Raw genomic sequence first — 9,291 nt, 5'->3', positions numbered from 1 at the left:
AAAAAATAAATAAATCTGTTACTAGATATGCTACTGGATCTAGTGTATAGGTGGCATCAAAACTTGAAAGATATATATATGCATATATTACTTTATTGAAGTAGATATATACAAGATATAGATGCCTAACATTTAAGCATTACTTATCTTAAACATATTCTCCCCTTTATTCTAAATACAATATTCTAGCTTCTATCATTGATTTGTCATAACTATATTAATCTAAGCTACCATTGTCATTGCTGTAGCTGCTTGTGTCACTTGGATGTGCTGGCCTAAGCTCAGCACTCGGAATCCGCAGAGTTTGTGGCTCCATCTTTCCTTCCAGGATCTGCACCACTTGCCTCATGCTCGGCCTCACTTCCTCGTCGTCCTGAATACATAACAATGCTACGATGCACACTCTTCTTACCTCTTCCAAGTTTGCCTTGTCTCCACCACCTTCCTCTACAATATTTATCATGTTCCCGCGGTAAATTTGAGTTCGAGTCCGTGGGGGAAAATAAAATAAACTTGAATCTTGCACATTTAAGTCCAGATTTCTTCGTCCAGAAACGATTTCCAAAAGGGTCATACCAAAACTATAGACGTCAACCTTAGGAGTGATGGGAAGACCAGAAATCCACTCTGGAGCCAGGTATCCTCTCGTTCCTCTGGTAGTCGTCAGCACACGACTGAAATCTCTACCGATCAGCTTCACCAACCCAAAGTCGGCCAATTTTGGTGACATATCACCATCCAGCAATATGTTTTCCGGCTTCACATCATAGTGAACGATGCAATCTCTGCATTCCTCATGGAGATAGAGTAACCCTCTTGCAGTGCCTAGTGCAATCTCTAATCGGGTATTTTGTTAAATACAGCTAAGCCGTTTAATTGCTTCTTCGAATTGAAACTGTCTCAGATGTTCTTTTGGAAAGATATTTGCGGTAGAGGTACTTTAACAAATGGTAAGATTGTTCCTTGGCCTTCTTTGTGTTGATATTGGGTTTATTCAATTGAAGAGTTCTGGCGAGGCTGGAGACACTATCTCATTGGATGCCTCGCTTGCTGGAAACCAGACAATAATTTGAAAGAATGGTACATTTGAGCCGGGATTCTTCGGCCCCAATGGAAGCAACTCGTATATTAGCATCTGGTATTCCCAAATACCAGAGAAGACGGTTGTTTGGGTGGCCAAGAGGGAGGCATCACGGGCTGCATTATCAGATTCTGGCATTTCTGTAAATCGAAAGTGTTTGCTGATTTATGATTACTTCATCAACCGCTCTATCAATTCCTTCTTGTTCACCACTAAATCCAAAAATAAACGGGAAGCATTCATTTAGAATACAAGATTTGTAAGGACTAACATCCTACTAAGCATGCCACATCAACATTAACCTGAAAATGCCGAATTATAAAATCCAAATAAGGATTGACTAGTCAACACAATTAATTAATTCTTGAATAAATAAAAAATTCAAAAGAATGGTAATATGCTTACAATTGATGCTGACAAACTCGTCGTGCATCGCATAATACCCGAATCATGATACACATGAATGCCTTCAGACAATTGTCCGTATGCAAGTCCTTATCTCCTAAGCCCTCGAACATATGTCCATCTACATCTCAAAATGTGAGTGGGGTCCATGCCCTTTTACTGCCTAACCACAGAGTAGTTAGCTCCCCTAGGATTCTTCCTCGTACGAAAAACACTCTGACCCTGCTTATGAAGCCTAACAACCCAAAACAATAGGATCAGATCGATCTAGTGTAGCCATGAAACTAACTACACTAGCACATTGTAGAACATAAACACAGATGTGGCAGGGAGATGAAACAATAACCAAGCATAAAATGCACATACACAAAAGTGGCTTTGGCTAAAGCAATTATACTAGAATTTAAAATTGGTAGATAGAATGAAATGCACATCATTTTCAATTCTACCCTTCCTTGATGTTCCACATTTAGCACCCCTCCCATAGAATTTCTCAAAACAATAAAATGAAATAAAATAATTAACACATAGCCTTTTTTGTGACTAAATTATATATACATATCTAAAATCTCATTGAATTTTGAAATTCCAAAATCTAGTTGTCTCATCTAAACCTCTTATATAAAATGTAGAACACTTTATCTTCTAATCAATTTTAAGAATATAAAACTTATTTAATATCTACTTTAAATAAATAAATAATAATTTTCAATATAATGTAGCAAAAAAATACATAAGAATATCCTTCCTAAACTATAAAGAAGAAGAATAAATATAATTTCATTTCCTTCAAAACTTTTATGAAAATAAATCAAGCTCTTCAATTTTAGAATCGGTCTATCATAAAGTAAAAATAATTCACTATTCTAACAACTAAGTTTTTAACAATAAGATAATTTATCTTTTATTATTATTGATAAAATAAAAGTCTCACACAAACAATTTAAGCTATATTTCCTTAAGTAAAATAATTCACTATTTCCTATTTCCATTTTGATTTTTATTTTATAAATTGATATTTTTAATATCTTTGATTTTTTTAGATTATAAAACAACTAAATTCTTCCTATTTCATTTATAGATTTAATGGAAACAAAATAACCAATATAAGTATTTAAATGCTACTATTGGGAATACATATAGTAAATAATAAATAAATCTCCAAGCTAGCGTGAAAATAAACTAAATAGAAAATGAAGGAAAGTATTGAATATGAGGTTGAGTTGCATAGTCAAATAGCAACGAGGAAATCTAATTTCTCCTAAATGTAATTTTCCACATGAAGTATAAAATAGGATTTTAACTTAACTACAAATTTCCTTTTAAATCAATAAAAGATTCAAGATCCCTATAATGAGATTAAAGAGTAGGCGCATAATTAAATTTGAAAACAAAGAATGGTGAATCATGAAGAACCTAGTTGAATGTGTATATTCGTTGTTGGAGTTTCAATATGATCCTTCCACTAATTTAACTTTTTTTTTTTAAAAGAAAAAATCTTCTTAGTTGTCCCCTGACAAATTCCTCTCTCCTTTCTATGTTATTCTTGCCTTCTTATTGCCAAAGGTATTCCTTTTTCACTGACATGCTAATTTCTAACAACAATTTCATAATTCAATTGGTTAAGTTAAGTGAAAGGAGAATGTTTCCATAATTTATAACTTATTTTAAGACATTTCTTATTTAACCATTACGAATCACCAAGGTACGAAGATGTAACTTTAAAAAAACTAATTCAAATCTAGTGAATTAAATTTTATTACGTTATAAAGAATATTTTTAATGTGTGTGTGTGTATTTTTAATTTATTAAGTTAAAATTAAATATTTTGTAATTAAGAATATGTTTTAAGAACATAAGTTGAAAATAAAATGCATATGTTGTTTGTTCATGCTATAATCTTTACTATATAATTGAACTAAAATAATTATGTTTCAATTTATTCTATGTGTATATTCCAATACAAAAAAAAGTAACATTTCCTCTATGTAAGTACATCTATCAATTTTTTTTAATGTTAATCTATGGAATAAGCTAGAGATAAAATGAAAGGTAAGGATAAAAATAAAAATCAATAATCTAACATGTAAAAATGACTATTTGGTGTGTGCGTGCTGCCAAACTATCCAGTCCTACACTTCTGAGGAGCTAGCTTCCTCTACCTTGACTACACTCTCATTTTTTTCCTATAGCCACTCAGACACTCGAAATCACATCAAAAGGTTTGTGCCTGATAAGCATAATCAAATAAATAACTCATAAATCAATTTAATTTCATACATCGGTTTAAACAAAATTTTAAATGATCATATCAACATAAGTAGCATAAGTATCATAAATAATATTATCTATATTAGATCGCATATAGTAATCCATAAGAGATAAATTTGAAATTATATCATAATTTAATTGAACTAATGTAATATGATCCAAAGATAAAATAAGTTATATTCAAAGTCCAAAAACCAAGTCAAATGGTCAAGTAGCCATAGAAATATGCTAGGAAATAGATGTATCATAAGGTGAGTCATGACACATTTAAAGATGGCTCTAGACACTAAAAGAGGGTTACTTTATCTCCATGAGGAATGCATAGATTGCATTATTTAGTATTATGATGCTAAGCCTGATAACATTCTATTGGATGACAATATGTCACCAAAATTGGCTAACTCTAGCTTGGCAAAGTTGATGGGTAGAGATTTCAGCTATGTGCTAAACTCTATAAGAGAAATGGGAGGATACTTTTCCACAGAGTAGATTTCTAATCTTCCTATAATTTCTAAAGTTGACGTGTACAGTTTTGGAATGACCATTTTGGAAATCATTTCAAGGCGAAGAAATCTAGACATAAATGTGCAAGATTAAAGTAAGTCTTATTTTGCCTTGTGGAATAGAACTCAAATTCACTAAGGGAACATGATAAATATTATGGAGGAGGGTGTCATAGAGGAGGCAAACAAGGAAGAGGTAAGAAGAGCATCTACTATAGTAATTCTATGCATTCAAGGGATGAGGAAGTAAGGACAAACATAAGGCATGTAGTGCAGATGTTGGAAAGAAAGATGGAACCTTAAACTCCAAAGATTCCAAGGTCTATGCTTAGCCCAACACATGGAAGTGACACAAGCAACTACTAAAATAGAAATAGTACAAGATAGAATGATGTAGCTATTTTAGTGATAGTACAGTTATAAGGGATAATACATTCTAAGGTAAGTAATGCTCAAATGTAAGTAATCTATATCGTTTATACCTATTCCAATAAATTAATGTAGACTATATCCTTCTAATCTATATTAATCTTTCAGATTTTGATAAGAATTTTTTAAGCTTATAATTATTTGTATATATATGTATATATGTATGTATATATGTATATATAGATATACATATATATATATACATACATATACATATATACATATACATATATATGTCTATATACATACATATATATATATATATATATATATATATATATATATATGTGACTATATATATCTATATATATGAAAATAAATACTATAAAAAAATTAAATATTTACTTAAATAAATAATATTTAATATGTGAAATTATATCTAGTAAATCTATTTAATTTTCCAACATCTTTTAGCTTAAATATAATATTGAAATACAAGTCAAGTATCTTATTGTTTTGGTGACCTCAAAAGAGGAAAAAGAGAGGTTATATGTTGTTGCTACTATCAAAAGTGATTGGGATGAACTAAACATGAAATTGAAGTCACTAACTAGAGTAAGGATGATGAGCAAGACTTTGAACACTCTATTAGTACTTGAAGAGACATTATTCAATGAGAAAAAAAGAAAAAGAATAGAGGCTATGCTTGGTTTAATGCTAAAGATTTATGGTGATTTATCCGCAACCCAAAACTACTATTTTCTAGTTTTTCTCATCCCTTGTGAGAGCCTTTCTTTTCCACATTTTGGTTTTTTTTTATAAGGGTTCAAACCTCCTCTCACTTTATCTAATAATAGTATATGGATTCTACCATATAATGACCCCAACACCAAAGATTTATAATTTCAATTGTTGAATTTCTAATATTTATAACAAGAAATGTTTCTTAGACTTCTTAAGTACTAGATTATAGTGTAGAAGGAATACACACATATCCAAGGTGATTTTACCTCTTATCTTATCTCACTTTGTATAAGGTTCTATGTTTATTCTTAGGAATATGATTCTCTTTGATTTTAGCACATTCATTGAATCTAGAATCCATTTATCACTCAAACATTCTACTTTATTTATTTTTAAATTAAACTTAATTATTATTATAGAAAATCCCCTACCTAAGTCCAAATGACATGGTGACCTTAACCTCTTTAAATATACTACAATAAGGCCTTAACACTAACCAAGGACATGCACTCCATGACAACCACCCTTTATTTTCTATAGGCTAACAAAGAGGAAAAGTGCCTAGGCAAAGTCGCTGAGACCACTCATTCCATCTATGGGTTCTTGGCTGAGGATAGGTTAAAAAACATCATGGAAAAACTAATTAAAGTGAAAGGTGAGGAAGGGGACAAAGATGTGCTTGAGAAGGAGGACAGTCATGGGTTGGAGATAGGCAACTAGCCTTGTGTATGAACTTGGTACCCCATGAGGTCTTTATGTTTATGTTTTTTAAGAGGACTCATAGCAGCAATTTTTTTAATGATTGGTATTTTATTTTATAGACTTTTATGCATATTAGTTTGAAGACTACTAGTATTGCTAAGCTGAATATGAACATTTTTTGTTTTTTGAAGTTTAAAGTTGGTATAGGTTAGTTGATAGGGAGGTCACGTCTGACTATTTATTCAGCCTTTGTGTACTTTGCGGTAACCACCCTATCTTGTTGGCTTCTATCAACTACTTCAAAATCTCAAGTTATTTATCTATTGGTATAGAGTAGTTAGCTAACATTGTTAAATCCCATCAACATGTATTCTAGAAAACCTTGTGAGTTAACATTGTTATCACCCATCAACATGCATTCTATAAAATATCACATATATTCACAAGGGATTTTATAAAGTTTCATATGTTCTTCTAGTTCATTCCAATTATCAACAACCCATATTCAAATTCATAAAAAATATTTTAAGTAAATTAAATTTTTATATTTGAAGAAATCATATATTGAAAAGTTAATGATTTTAGTGAGTACTTTAAACTAGTGAGGTTGAATAAATTTTTAATGGTTCAGCATAAGATCAAGTCTTGTTGATTATAGGGCTCTAAACCTATAGGAGATGACATTGAGATTGTATCTATGGATTTAGCATTATAGATAGTCATTCAAACCTTGTATCTTATCAAGGGGCAATCAACCTTTTATGCTCCATACTAAATAGCTATATTAGTTTAAATTGAATTAAAAATATCTCTAGATAAAGAATGTATTATTATTTAAGAAATCTCATTAGATCTAGATCCCAAATTCTTTTCCTTGCACATTGATATATTCCCTGCCAAATAGTTTTAATAGCATTGGGAGAACACCACCTTGATAGAAAAGTAACCAACATAGTTCTAAAAATGACAAATAAAGAGATATTGAGTCCCAAATTCAAAAGTAATAACTTTATTTCTATATTTGGTTCATATATGTTTTCCTAGTTGTAAGAATATCACACTTATTATTATATCAATGTAAATGGAAGAGGGTGATATTGTATGCAAAGAGAATCAAGAGGCATACTTAGGGCACTTCTAGTGCATACAAATACCTTTCACACTAGTGTTAAGAGGAACACTTCACTCCTATAGATAAGAGAGCCTAAGTTTTGTAAGACTAATCATCGCATGCTTTTATTTTATAGTGCCCATTAAACTATAGTGTCATAAATGATGGCACTTCCAAATCCTCTACCTTGCATCCAAGGATAAAAATTAGCTCAAACTAAACAAATTTCATTATTTGTGCTTATGGATATGACAACTCACAAATGTGACACAAGTTCAAATAATATATCAAGAAATGATGCACTCTAAAATTTAGAATTGTGTTAGATAAGGTTAAATGTGATTTCAATATAGTTAGCATACCAATTTAAATAAATGTATGACTACCACTATTTATCACATAGCTAGAGGTGTGTATGTCAACTCCTACTCTAAAAGCATACTACTTTAAAATTAAATTACAATTCCTATTTTCTATATGATCAATATTTTTTATGTGCTATTTAAGCTAGGTTTTTTTAATTCATTTTATAATTTATGCAACCGATTTTATATTTTCTAATTAAAATTTGGAGACAATCTTCTCGTAAGTGATAAATGGGTAGAAAAAATATAAAAATTAACTTGTTTGATGTCAAGCATTATAGTGAGCTGGTTGTATATGAAAACTTGTTCATGTGTGTTGCTCTTTACTTATAACTTTTTAGACATGCAATAATTAATATCCTAAAATTTCAATATTTTGTTGACCCTGCTTTTTCTCTATTGTATAAAGATTGGTTGTTGAAGTGCTTAACACTAAAGTAGTAGAGACATGAATAATTTTAAAAAATATTTATGCTAAGGCCACACTCTATAAATTTGATCTTTGAAAACCAATTTTGCGGTTAGTCTTTCTTTAAGTGTGTACAAAAATGGATATATTCATTAGGAAATAAAGACATAAAGACCAAAGCTATATGTTTAAAACCAAACTATATGCTTAGGTTATCAAAATTATGATGAGTCCAAATTCAATAGTTATGAAGATATAGAATCTACATTAGAAGGAATTATGGCTTTTTACTTTTAGAGTACTGTATTTTTCAAATTACTATAGGATATGTATTTGTGCTTTCAGTTGTGTTTAATACCATACCCTTGTGGAAAATGCAGGTAAGGCATTTTATTAGATAATTAGTACCAGAGGAAAAAATTAGGATTAATGGTTAAAAAAAAATTAAAAATTAATTATGAATATATAATTTTTATAGATTTTTGTAATGCTAAGGTAAATTGCGAAATATCAAATGCATACATATTATATAAATGATTTTTTTTGTAGACATAGAGCCTCTTTAATATTTTTTCATATCTATGATTTTTCTTTAATCATATTTTCAACATAGTTAATAATGAGATCATTTTATATTATATTTTAAGTACTCATATATGGTGGACAAGAGCCTACAATGTACCCATAAATTTTGAGTCTGCCATCAAGGAGGTCTTGGGTTCAAATCTATTCAAGATTAACACATAATAATAATATAAAATAATATAGGATTGGTTTCATTCTCTACTTTGATATTGTTGACTTTTGCCCTTGCTGAAATAGTGGGACTTGAGAATTGAAGAGTAGATGACAAAAAAATTCAAGGGAACCCCAAAGCATAAAACTCTCATTTGATTGAATTATTTTAAATTGTAAAATTCAACCACTAAAATTTCATACAAGATTTTTGGATTGGAAATTAATATATATCAATAGAAGTTGATAAGGATTGATATCAAATGCTAAAATACTAAACTACTTTTCTCCCAAAATGCAAGCTGTTGTTCTCCCAAAATACAATCCCTGCAAACCAATTTGCTCCCAAAATTCTCTACAAAACAATACATGCATGTTAATTATTTTCAGAAAATAAAATATTGATTATAAGCATATCCAAACTTTCATTTTGGTGAAATGAACCAAAAAAACCTTCACTAAACATTCAAAGGATCAAACATTATAGAGAAGATCATCAAGCAATCTGGAGATCTAAGAATTCTATTCACAAATTTTGGATAGAGATCCTTTGTGGTCAATAAAACATATTCTTTCTTGGAAATGAAAATAAGGAA

At 30.1% G+C, this 9,291-nt stretch overlaps 1 pseudogene; it reads right to left on the bottom strand.

The window, feature by feature from the left end:
- Positions 1–217: 217 nt before the first annotated feature.
- Positions 218–1,219, bottom strand: LOC149566916 (G-type lectin S-receptor-like serine/threonine-protein kinase SD2-2 pseudogene; annotated as a pseudogene).
- Between the last annotated feature and the right edge of the window lie 8,072 nt (positions 1,220–9,291).

The sequence above is a fragment of the Cupressus sempervirens genome, chromosome 3, assembly GCF_028749045.1.
Source record: "Cupressus sempervirens isolate cs-2001-9-10 chromosome 3, ASM2874904v1, whole genome shotgun sequence".
NCBI lineage: Eukaryota > Viridiplantae > Streptophyta > Pinopsida > Cupressales > Cupressaceae > Cupressus > Cupressus sempervirens.
The sequence above is the reverse complement of the archived record's forward strand: the minus strand, read 5'-3'. Positions and strand labels throughout refer to the sequence as shown.